General features: G+C 38.3%; 1 protein-coding gene across 28 annotated transcripts in view; it reads left to right on the forward strand.

Moving 5' to 3' along the window:
• Positions 1 to 8,969: 8,969 nt before the first annotated feature.
• The window catches only part of LOC137298960 (bromodomain adjacent to zinc finger domain protein 2B-like), a 99,626-nt gene continuing 95,486 nt past the window's right edge, over positions 8,970 to 13,109 (forward strand). For 21 of the 28 annotated variants that reach the window (XM_067831358.1, XM_067831360.1, XM_067831365.1 and 18 more), the window contains exon 1: positions 8,996 to 9,089. The gene's annotated coding sequence lies outside the window, so the exon portion shown is untranslated. Of the gene's footprint in view, positions 9,090 to 13,109 lie in introns of all 28 variants that reach the window. The other 7 variants (XM_067831379.1, XM_067831380.1, XM_067831382.1 and 4 more) reach the window with 2 other exon arrangements.

Raw genomic sequence — 13,109 nt, forward strand, 5'->3', positions numbered from 1 at the left:
AAGGTTTACGTTTTCAACCCCTTGTGGCATTTTCCATTTTCGCCTTGCTTTACTAATAATCCCCATTTATGTCGCTCCACAAACTAGCATGACAAGAATGTTGACTTATACTTTCCCTTTGCAGCTAGGAAATCAGCTTTGGAGTCAAGTCTACTGTCGAGCACACTTTTCTACCATAATTTCAAAAAGTACCGCGACTTTTAGTTCAGAAGTACCTCGGTAAAAGTCAGAGCACCCACGGCTTCAGTTAAGCTTTCATTAACATATGGTAGACATATGGAGAACATTTCAACATTGAATGCATCAGTGACAGAAATGTTATCCGATGCAATTCCGTATTTTCACTCGTACTAGACGTTCCCAAAATTGACTAGCCTCTGCATGTGTTTGTGACCGGTACCACCGATGCTGCAGGAAACGCATCTGGTATCGTCACAACTGGATAGTGATTCCTAAACACATACTCGTAACATGGATGGGAATGAATATCTGGACTAAAGTACAGTATACCAACGAAACTATCCCCGGATAAACTTGCGCTGAACCAGTTTAGATACTGGGTTCTTCTCACCAAGTTCGCACGCTATCCGAACTCGTGATAGTCATTACGCTGACATGATTTAAATCTACAGAAAAGGGTAAAGTTGAGACACAACAATGATTCTTTTGTTCTTGTTGATAACAGTTCAGAGACAAAGTGATCAGATCGCCCAAACGCAACCGCGTGTAAACTGTCCAACATGAATGAATATCTTTCTTGACGCGCGAAACGATGACATTCCAACAACTTCCTGTGTCGTTTGTAAAGAAATGGTGATATGGTACAGCTAAACGACGTGCATTTGTCACAATACATTTTGCTGGATATTTGTTCGTATGAATAAGGGTATAGTACGTAGCTTTATCACGGTCACGACAACTCAGTTATTCATTCTATTGGGGCCTTCAAGTGTCAGTTTTCACATTTTTAACAAAAAAAATCTTTACATTTCATATGATTCGACACATTACCTTTTGATCTTGTCAGCGTCATGCCTTAGATTGAATCGATTAATACCCTAAAGACATTTTGTTGGGATATCGGGTTCCAACAGGTTTCATTAACCAACCTGTACCAGTCGTACTAAACGACATGCTATGTCGTGAGGTATCATACCCGGACGATTGTTTGGATTCGTTCAAACTACTTAATTGTTACAGTCCGACGGCATGTATAACTTGTACATTCCCGAAATTAGCAAACCACGACTGTTTTGCATGTTATATTTTCACTTAAATGGGAATAGTTTAAGTAATGATTGCATGCCCCGAATGTTCAACCTAACAAATATATGCTTACAGAAACAGAATTGTTGACGTTTCAGTGTTCAGTGACCTCACAGAATGTAATGACGCCACATGTTAACATTGGTGACGACACAGGGACTGTGACATTTCACAATTATAGACTGGCGATGTGGTCAATACCTGCTTTTATTACCTACGAGGACTAACATATCGGGGTTCAAATTATCACTCTGTCATGGTAACATGGCGTCATGACGTCACGGTTCTTCTGTGACGTTGTGTACTACAAGCGGTGACGGCGGGTAGCCAGCCCATGTTTATACTCATATAAGAGCCTGATTATGGACTCGCGAAAAGTAATATTGTCCGAGATTAATATTGCTTTTCGCTGGTCCATAAAAACAAGTATTGACCGAATTTGCCGGTCTACGATTGTTTTGTTATTGCAATTAGCGAAAAAAGCTTCTAAAAACCCAAACATGTCCATTTAGTCAAGAAAGTAATTTTATTTTCACTACAAACCAATAACATTCTGTCGACAATATTGTGACATGTAAACAATACAATGACGTCATGTAACGTATCACTGCATTCGTCATAGTAAGTCAAGTCAATGTGAGTTTTGGTCGGACGTCGTATCTGGGCGTGATATGCTTTTCTGTCACGAGACGGCGTTTAGACCAATCCGGTAGCCGGGGAAAATATGCTTACATAATGATATCTTTGTTTGAACGTAATAGCATTGTCTAATTGGTAGATAAGTGACAGAGTGAGTTTAATTTTTAGCAAGAAATGGGCTTCACATAATTATAGTACTCATGCAGGGAATCGAACCCGGGTCTTCGACAGGACCAGTGAACTCTTTAAATAGAAGGGTATCCCACCGCCTCGCCACCCGATGGACAAAGTTGTATACTAGTATTCAGAATACTTTACATTTAAGTGATAACCATTTACCAGCCAGCATGTACACATTATCTTGTCCCGAGTGAAAAATGCCATGTTTTGATTTGCCACTTACATGTCGCGGTACTCGACCTTATTACTCGCCCGTTGAAGATACAGCAGTGTAATATTTTTACTTCAATATTACACTAGTGTAATACCGCTTGACGTATGACGTCAAAATGGTTCAAAGTTGTGACGTCACAATGCTAATGTTGATGTCGCGATTTTACTAGACCTTGCTTGACGTGAAAGCTGAGTGTCCTCACACTATACACAATTTCGCCGCAGTTTCTGTCAATTTATGTTGGCGAGTAATAAACAGAATACTAAACTCGCTTCCGTGTAACACTATTTTCATTAAACTCGTTAAAGATTTAGTATCAAACTCGCTTTCGCTCGTTTGATACCAAATCATTAACTCGTTTAATAAAAATGGTATCACAAGGAAGGTCGTTTAGTATCCTCTATGAATGTCACAGGTCCAGAGGTGTAAGTCACTTTGCACCTCGAACGAGCAAATTAGGAATGTCGTAAGCAAATGTCAACTCTACAGCGCAACTTTTTTGACGGCACCTGTTTGTTCAGGTGACATCGTATAATCAAGTTTCAGGCACTATCGTTTACGTCATATCTTAGCTTCCGAACAACAGCATGCCGCGTCATAGTCGGATCCAGAGGTGTTGTGCACGGATGCGCACCCCACCCACCCCCTAAACCCCCATCCCCTTTTGTCCTGAAAGTTTATTAAATGACCGTTGAAACTCTTGTGAAAATAAAACCCTTGCAGGTCCCGGGGTAGAATAGGCCTCCAGCAACCCACGCTTGCCATAAAAGGCGACTATGCTTGTCGTAACAGGCGACTTATGGGATCGGGTGGTCAGGCTCGCTGACTTGGTTGACACATGTTATTGGATCCCATTTGCACACATCGATGCTCATGTTGTTGATTACTGGATTGTCTGGTCCAGACTCGATTATTTACAGACCGCCGCCATATAGCTGTAATATGGCTGAGTGCGGCGTAAAACTCAACACACTCACATCTGTATCGGATCCGGTTAATGCACAAAGGTTATGGAAATTTGCTAAATTATACCCTGAGCATTTTGCGCACATCGCTAGACTCGCAGAGGATCATCTTGTCACAGTGTGTCACATTTACCAATGATATTGTTATACAGGTAATTTCGACCTGAAAGGCATCTCCGTTATCACAGGTTTTGTGATCTATTGGATTTCAATCTATTTGTAGAACTTAATGAAGATTCAGGCGATCAATTTTATCTCCATTGTGCTTTCAGTAATATTCCAGCAATATCACGACTGGGCACACCAGATATACTCTTCACACATTGTTCCCATGTGGGGAATCGAACTTGGGTCTTCAGCGTGATGACCAACGCTATACCCACTAGACTACACCACAATCCCATACAAAGGAGGAGTAAAGAAATGCATCCGGGACATGAAGTGACGGGGCTTCAATCCACGCTATAGAGTGAGGGAGGGAGGGAGGGATGGAGTCAGAGAGTCAGTGAATGAAAAGATAATCAGTAGATTGCCTGATCCAGAATCCATTATGTACAGATCGACGTCATAAAGCTTCATACTTGCTGAGTGCAGCGTTACATAGCAAACACACATAGATTGTCCGTGACGAATCTTCCTTTCACTTTATAGCGGTGCGGCGATGAAAGTTGTGACAGAAAGCGTTACATGGTATGTGTGACGGGGCTTTCTGCCGCACTGTGACGTTGTATGTAGGGCTGATTGTCACAGCCAACTCTAATGGCCCGCCCTAATCTCGTGTCACCCACAATACACTCCTGTTCTGATGAGCTTTCAGTTAGAATAATTAGAAACGATGTGTGACTCAGAGTATAATGACTACCCAGGGTGCCACAGCCGGCCCCTGAACCCCACCCCCCGCACTACAAATGTTACCTTGTAATTAGGGCTCATCGTAGTTGGCCGTAACTACAGACAAGGATGGCGGTCTCATTGTGCCTATAAAGAATCCGATAAACGCTGGGATAAATTGGGATGTTTAAGGAAGGAAATACAGAGGAACACAGATAGCTCTAAGATAAAATTTACATAGCTGCACCCACGTGAGTTGTTTTATATATGACTGTTTACTATGCATTTTGGAAAAGAATACGAAAAACGAAGTGATACCTTTCTTTAACACTTACTTTGAATTTGATGGTACAGGTTTACTCTGGATCATTAGGTGTTCGAACAACAAAAACAAAAAAGCGGTAATGGTCTTGTGGTTAAAGCGTTCGCTCGTCATGCTGAAGACTCGGGTCCGATCCCCTACATGACAGGCGGATCCAGAAATCCTGATCCTGAAATTGCCATTGAAAACTTGGGTGAAAATTAAGTGCACACACGCACGCACGCACGCACAACTACCACTAACACCCTTTCTCATATAGCTGTATCCACACCTGCACATGGGTACAGTGTGTGCAGCCTTTTTATGGTGTCCCCTGTCGTGGTGGAATATTGCGAAAAGCGGTTTAAAACTGAACTCACTCATGGTAACAAACATGAAGACAGAATCATGTTGATACAAATGTTTTCGTTACTGTGTACAATATGTAAACACATTACACCGCATTACAGCTTACATTACACCGCATACTTTCCTGCTCCTCAATATAATATGTAAATTAGGTATCTGAGTTTTACTAGCGTTGATAGATGAGATGTGCGTTAGTTTCTGTGAAAACATCTTACATGCTTGCTGTTCAGTTGTAAAATACCAATGTTCACGTCTTGATCTTTTTGATACTTCAAGCATAAATAAATAAATAAATAACCGATAAAAGGAAGGAACGAAAGGGAATAGTATACACTAATACATCTATTACAGCCTTGATTTAGATGCACATCTACAGTAGATATATCATCTTCAGCGGTGAGTCCTTGTGAGACGTGGAAAAATATATATCGCGAGATTCAGTGTTGTGATTTTGTCGATAGGTATGCATTAGGCCTAAAATAGTCGTGTGAGTGAGTGAGCGAGTATGGTTTTGCGCCGCTTTTGACAATGTCGGGTTGGGGATACACTTCTTATCTCCCTTTATGCGTAACAACCCAAGAGTGAGTGAGTGAGTGAGTGAGTTAACATCTAGCGTCACATCGTCAATATCTCAGTCATATCGTGACCAGTACAATTAATAAATTAAAGATGTATACATTCTGAAGTTTAAAACCTGTCGATAATGGACAGTAAAATTATCATAATGTTACAGATAAAACTAGAAAACTGCACAGGACATCTCTCATCACATGCGAGTGGGTGAGTTTAATTTTACGTCGAACTCAGCAATATTCCAGCTACATGGCGACCGACCTGTAAATAATCGAGTCTGGACCAGACAATCCAGTGATCAACAGCAGGAGCATCGATCGTCGCAATTAGGAAACGATGGCATGTGTCAACCAAGTCAGGGAGCCCGACCACTCGATTCCGTTCAAGCTGCATGGCGACCGTCTGTAAGCAGTCGAGTCTGTACAAGACAATCCAGTGATCAACAGCAGGAGGATCGATCTTCGCAATTAGGAATCGATGACGTGTCAACCAAGTCAGCGAACCTGACCACTCGATTCTGTTAGTCGCCCACGACAGGCATAGTCGCCTTTTGTGGAAAGAATGGGTTGAAAAGAATTATTCTGCCTGGGATCTTCACGGGTATCAAATCATATGTCAATGCATATAATGCACGTGTGCGTGTGTGCGTGTGCGCGCGTGCACAAACACACGCTGTTACAAAAACATACATTGCGTGGTTTCGAGGAGTGAGAGTAGGTTGTGTTAAACCACCCTTCTGTCACTATCGCCAGTTTGATGTGAGAGAAAGGTTTTGTGTCTTCGCGGATCTGTGGATCGCAGAACACCGATTTAAATTGAATATGTAGCTCAAATACCACCGAATGAACAACTCGCAATGCTGAAGTTAGTTATAAAACGAATCGCCATCGCTGTTGATTCAGTGCAACAACGCAAAAGCAAATACTGTACTATTTGATTGCAGGTAAATCATACACATGTGCAATACGTTTGCACGGAAACACTGTGCAACACCTTCCTGCCCATGGGTATGACAACACTAAATGGGTACTGCACATGAATACTGAATACCTGAAGTCATTGAGGGCATTTCGTATATCGTGCTAAACGTTTCAAAGAAACCTGTTGAAGAGGCCATAAAATATTAGTCTATTATCGCCGCTCCACCAGCGCACGCTCGTTAATGTGTTTCCTTCGTCTTAATAAAAGTTTATATTGACAAATCCTTCCAGTATTTAGATTTTGTAGACGAATTTAGATAGATTTGTTCTTAGAAAGTATTCCAAGGTTCGCAGTCAATGCGGAGAAAAAGTCATATATCGATTATAACCACAAGCAATATCTGTCGATTATGCAAAATATAGCAACAATATATTCAGATGGAATGTTATGTTTAAAAGGAAAGAACAAAACTAAACAAAACAAAAAACCGAAGAACAGCAAAAAATACATAACACCATACAGTTTTGCATTTGGCAGGAGAAAACATCACAAAAGAATCCACTTGTTGAAACAGTCCTTATTCGTGGCAGAAGCGGCCCCCTCCTCGCGCTAACCACTGGTCATTGTCCCGGGGTGACAAACACGAGATGCCATCGGCCTGTGAAAGTCTCTTTGTTTGGGGTAATATAGACTTGCACAAGTCTCTAGGATAAAAATTAATAGTTTCAATGATAGTTGTTTTTTGTTGTTTTTTTAAATAATAAAAACGCGAAATAACAGACGGGGTCCGTTTATCTAGACTTGCCTCTTCAAATGACATAAATACCATACATGGACTCGCCATAAACTGCTTTGGAGCAGGGGCTAGGTCTGATAACACTTTCCTCGCGCAATGTCTACAACGTATCAAAACAACATTGTCTATTCATAAGATGTTCATGCGTTACTAAACCCGGCTTATTCGGTGCATATTCATGTTAAAAATACTAGTAATTACTTACAATGGAACGTTCTAATAACATTTCGTGGAATATTATATCATCTCATTCTATACTGCATAAATATTTTATTGGAAAAAACCCCCCGTATATTAGAAGTTATTTCTTCTGAATTTCTCATAAACGTAAATTCTACAATACAGCCATTATAGCCATTATACTTTTCATCAAATGCACTAAACAGTAATAAAAGTATAAAAATAATAAAATAAAATAGGACACAAATACCTATGGTCATATGCCATTTGTGTAGAGTCACTACAACTTGCTCAGCGTGAAAAACTCATACCTGGTTTATTTTCATCATCAATTCATTTGTTTGTTTGCCTCCTGATGGTCCTTTCTTTCATTCGTGTTCTACGAAGGAATAAATATGTTCCTAACGCTCGTTCTCTTTGAACGACACAATACACTGATGACGCCATAGTCACTTGTGACGTCATACACTACTTATATAAATCATGCACGTCGCTGATTCTCGAAATATCCCTAAACAGACAAGAACAGAATATCTGCCAGAACCGAAATAGACATTTGCGATCGTGATGTTTATTCCATTGCATGAATGTTACATGTAGACATTAAATAAACCAAACGCTAATTATTATATACATCATACAATTAAATGCTCGCGAACTCAAAAGCACAAGGACATTTTTAAGAAAACTGAGACACAGGATTCATTTGACGTATATACAATAAAAATACCTTCAAAAGTATATTGGGTTTGAATGCGATTAGTGTAAGGTAAAAATATTCTTACAGAAACATATGCATGAACAGTTTAGAAAAAAACAAACAAACATATACATATGACAAAAAGAAAATCCCAATAAAACTAACAAACAATATTTATATTAATGTGAACGCATTCTGGTTTACTTCGTTTTGTAAAAAATTACATTTTTCGTGCATGAAGACAATCACAGGCTTAAAATAAACTAAGTGTTTAAAATATGTTGCTTGGAAGCGTGCAATATGTATTAGGAGTGTTTTGACTGCAGTTATATAGATTGCAGGATTAGATTATGACAATTTATGTTAATGCAGATGAGGGTGACAGGTCGCAACAACTCGTCGCATATCAGTTTAATCTTAACAGGAATGAATTATTAATACTGCTGGGTTAACGAAACTTGCTTGGTTTAAGTTTCTGTCAAGTGTGCAACGCACGAATGATTTCACTTTTCTCAACAAAGGAAAAACGAATTAACAATAAACAACCCGACCCCCCTTCAATTTCAACTTAGACCGGTCCCGCACTATGAACTGCAAGCTTGTACGACATGCGGCCTAATTTTCCGTGGAGTCCCTAGTATCAGATACTTCTATGTGTGATCTCGCTTACTCGGTGAAAAATACACTGTAGTCTTTGTCGGAATGGCTAGCCCGGCATTGCTTGCCATCGCAAGTGTAGGGTGGCTCTAGGAAGCCGAAATATCGTAGAAATAGCAGTAAAAACCGCAAATCAAATAATCGTCAAATAAACTAGCACGAAGGTGAGAATCATATCATGTCTCACAATCACTGCTGAAAGAAATACATTCTCTGAACAAAGAAATGTCAAACGCCTGTCCATAATTTCAAAATCCCGGCAGTAGATCCTTACATTAATGACAACAAATGTTCAGGAATGATGTCAGATACCAGCGAAGCAACAGTGATATTTTCGAGAATGTCTAAATGATCATCTATATCTTCTCGTCTCACAGTAACATTGTTTGCTATGGCTGATGACGTCACGAACTCTGCCTGCCACATGCGCTCAACCTGAAAACCTGTCTCAATCTACTCCATTTTCCTCGGAAAAGAAGAAGCGGAACTCTAATCAGGTTTTTTGGCTTATTTTCTCAGATTTTCGTCTTTTATGCCAGTGTGAATGTCACTATAGTCTCCAGTAGCCTCTAGGGCCAGTGAGTGTTCAGTTGCCGGTGTTTTGATGCGTTGTTCAATCATATAAATAGCGTTATCCTCCGCGATTTACTTTGTTCCTCAACCTATGGATCTGCAAGATTCGCTTCGACAGCATTTGGACTCAAAAAACGGTATCATATTTAACTCGCACTTTGGAAATATTGTCACAGAAGTGTTCCTTAGTTTCCAAGCTTTCATTTGGTGTGTATATTGTGGTATTTGAAGGCTATTTCCATCGTATTTTTGAAGAAAACTTCCATCGACGCTTGTCATCTTTCTTGTGTGAATGTTCGTAGTTATTGACCATTATATTTCTTCTCGACAACAGCCATTTTATCTCTCTCGACATATTCATTTCGCGTTGAGTTAGCTGACAGTGACTTTCACTCGCATTTTCTCTCTTATTTCGTACGTTTGCCGGTTGTAAACAATCATACCACGTGGTAATGTTTTCATTCCGTTGTTTGGTGTTGTGTATTTTGAAAATTCTCAAACGTTTTTAAAACATTTTGTGGGTTTTTTCGCTGTCCTCACTGACTGATGTCCAAGCTGGATCGGTTGTAATGGTGGGTTGAGTAAGTCACAATTTCGGCGTCCAGGATATATTTGCATGTTTTAGGTCATATTTTTTTCGTGTGTTTTGTGCATACCATTTCATCTCGTGACATTACTTACTCTTTGCAGCATTTTCAAAGTGGGTTTTTATGTTGTCTCTGGGGAACATTTGTTATTTTGTGTTATAGTGTTTTTATTGTGTAAAGATATGTGTGGGAGTAGGTAGTCAATATTGGTTGTTTATTTGAGGGTGAATTGGCAGAGTGGCCAATTGATTTCACTATGAAGCATTATTATCCAGTGTAACCTGACTTTGCTGGTGCTGCTATATTCAGTGTGAAGTCAAGTGCACCATATATTATTTTTTTTTCCTATTCAAGGAAGATTTATATGCATACAATGAAAGTTTTTTGCTATTATAAGTACTTTGTGTCATTTTGGTTATGTTTGTGGGTAATGAGCAATATGACTGGTATGTTTATCAATAAATATTAGTACAGATATGCGATAATAGCAATTGTGTCATAACTGGACTGGATGTACGCATGACTTTATAAACTATAAAAGTATGTTTTCTGGTAATTATTTATGTACGTACACATCATGCCATCACATTCTGCTAATCTTTTAATTGGATACAGGTAAACATCACACATAAATAGATGTAAGACTTGTCAAGATGAGGTGTTTCAGGATAATTTATTTTCAAAGCATGAAATGAGGTGATTTAGAACTACCGTATAAACTTTGGCCTAAGTGTCTGTATAGCTATCTTCATATATTCAACAAGTTCTGTTTTGGAATTTGTATCTTGATCCATTTTAAAGTTATGTTCCAGAAAACATGCTCATCAATCAACGTGAAATGGCATCAGGTGATAAGATTGATATATTATGACAGAAGCTTGATTGAATAGTCATATATGTTCTTATTATGTAAAAAGTACATATTTTTTATAAACACATCCATCCAACTTCATCGTTTTTCTATGATTTCTGAACTCTATTCTGTTGTTTTGGATAGTTGGATAACTGGATATATGAGTTTATTCATATGAATATCAATCTATACTACTCAGAGAAATAAAAGAACACCTGATTCTTTCCTATTACTACACTTACTTTGTAATTGTACTGGATCTTCTCTAACTTCTTCTGAGTGGCATATATCTGTCAGTCACTGAGTCAGTTTCTCTGAATGTGTAATCGAGAAGAAAGATGGGCATTTGTGTAGTTTAATAGTTAAAGCATTAGGTTGTCATGTTTTAGTCCTGGGTTTGATTCCTAACACAAATAGAAGATGAAAACCGCTTTATGAGGTTCCCTGTCCTTGGTATCATAATCCTGACTTTTTAATGCTATTTACTCAATAGAAGAAAGATATTTTAAGTTGAAATCATATAATTTATTCTCTTGCGTCAATAGCCACTGATTTATATAATACAGACTTCAGACATGTTACATTTGAGCAGCAGTTAATAAAATCATCCCACAATTAAAAGGGTTGTGTGAAAACTTTCGCCTAGTAGTAATACAGTTCAGGGCTGGTTAGACCAGAGAGAGTGATAACCAGTTACAGAATACCAGTCTGCGGTGGATGAGTATTAGAAAAGTAACTTTGAGCATAGATGCCCCCCAGTTCTAAAGGAAATCAATGTAGATATTTCACATAATTGTTGAGTGATGACGTTTTGAAGTTTGCATTAGTATCAAAATGCCATCTTGAACTTAGTTAAGGAGAAGCCATGAATAAAGACCTAACTTTGTGTGAGCAAATAGAAACATTATTTCATAACAATAGTGTATGTAAGTTATTATTGATGATATAATTTTCATATTATTGGCGATATTTCCGATTATCAGTCTCTTAAGACAACCGCTATACGTTTGGGTTGTAGTTCACATCTGACAGTTTTGTACACAGTAGTCATTTGAAATTATATTTATTTGCGACAGCATACAGTGTCAAGTTTCAAGTTTCTAGATGGAATTCAGTTTTATGACAAGAAAGGTATTGTTACTGTCCTCGAGTGTATTGTAATGGAATAACAATTATGTGATTCAGACTCACATGATTCAAAGCAGAATAGGCCCTAAGTATGTTCATAATTTGAGTAGAATAGAAATCAGGAGGTTCAGTGGTATAAGAAGTCATAACCCAACACTTTCGAAGGGTTGCTTACAGTCAACCATTGATTCCTTCCTTCATGAGTGAGTGAGTTTTGTTTTATGTAGCTTTTAGCAGTGTTCCAGCAATATAGAGGGGATAACAGAAATAGGCTTCATGCTGTTTCTTCACAAAGACATTTTGGCGGTCCCACAGTGATATTTTCGGAATATTGCAAAAGAAACATAAAACATATTCTCATTAGCTAGCATGATACTGCTGTAGTAGTACTGTAGTATGTTTGACAAAGCCGTTCAGCACTTTTCTAGCTGACTTTTAAATATTTATTTGAGGCTATATTACAAGTGTATTCATATGTACTCCTCCACTTAACATAGGATGTAGCAAAGAGTCCAGTATGATATCATGAATATAACAGAGAATATAAATATTTTCCGTGAGTACTATAACACATCACCAGTTGATGGTTCCTTTAATATTTCATTAGATAAGGACATAATATGTTACTTGACCTCTTTTGACCATGCTGGCGATGTTAATTTGCCATAAAAATGACCAGGGAACATAATGGTTCCAAATGTTGCAAACCAAGTAAACACTGTAAAATACTCTTTATTCAAATGTTTTGAACATTCAATTATAATAATATGGATTCTTATATTGCGCTAAGCCCCAAACCAAAGAGCACTGAAACCGCTAACCAATTTCATATATATCACATGTTTACAATCAATTTCTGTTGAACAGGTAGGTCTTCAGGTGTTTTTGAAACAAGTTAGAGCTGGGTTTGATTTTGTTTCTAGTGATTCTGAATAACGATCAGAAATAAGTCAGAAATACAGCTAGAATCACAGAATACATGTGTTATCTGTAACAGCCCTAGGTACGCAAAACTACCTTGTTTCGTATTTCAAGTGAATATATGAATGTAGTGTATGTGTTTGTGTGCACACATGCATGCACATGCATGCATACACACTGGATAATCTGTAAACAGTTGTGCTGTATTAAAGAGATTACTGCTAAACAAACAATTGTTTAGATGTTTACAGGCACCCCCAAATTTGTATTTTAACATACCAAAATAATGTATGTAAACCTGTGATCTCTAGTATTATTGATTCTTGATAGAATGTGGGATCCTTGTATCAATAAGGGTATTGATTACAGCCCTATAGCAAATTGTTGCATAAAAGCTTTGTGTAGTAGCTTGTCTAAATGGCAACATCAGACAATGTCAAAGCTTGTCAAGAATA

This window comes from Haliotis asinina, chromosome 10 (assembly GCF_037392515.1).
Source record: "Haliotis asinina isolate JCU_RB_2024 chromosome 10, JCU_Hal_asi_v2, whole genome shotgun sequence".
NCBI classification, from domain to species: domain Eukaryota; kingdom Metazoa; phylum Mollusca; class Gastropoda; order Lepetellida; family Haliotidae; genus Haliotis; species Haliotis asinina.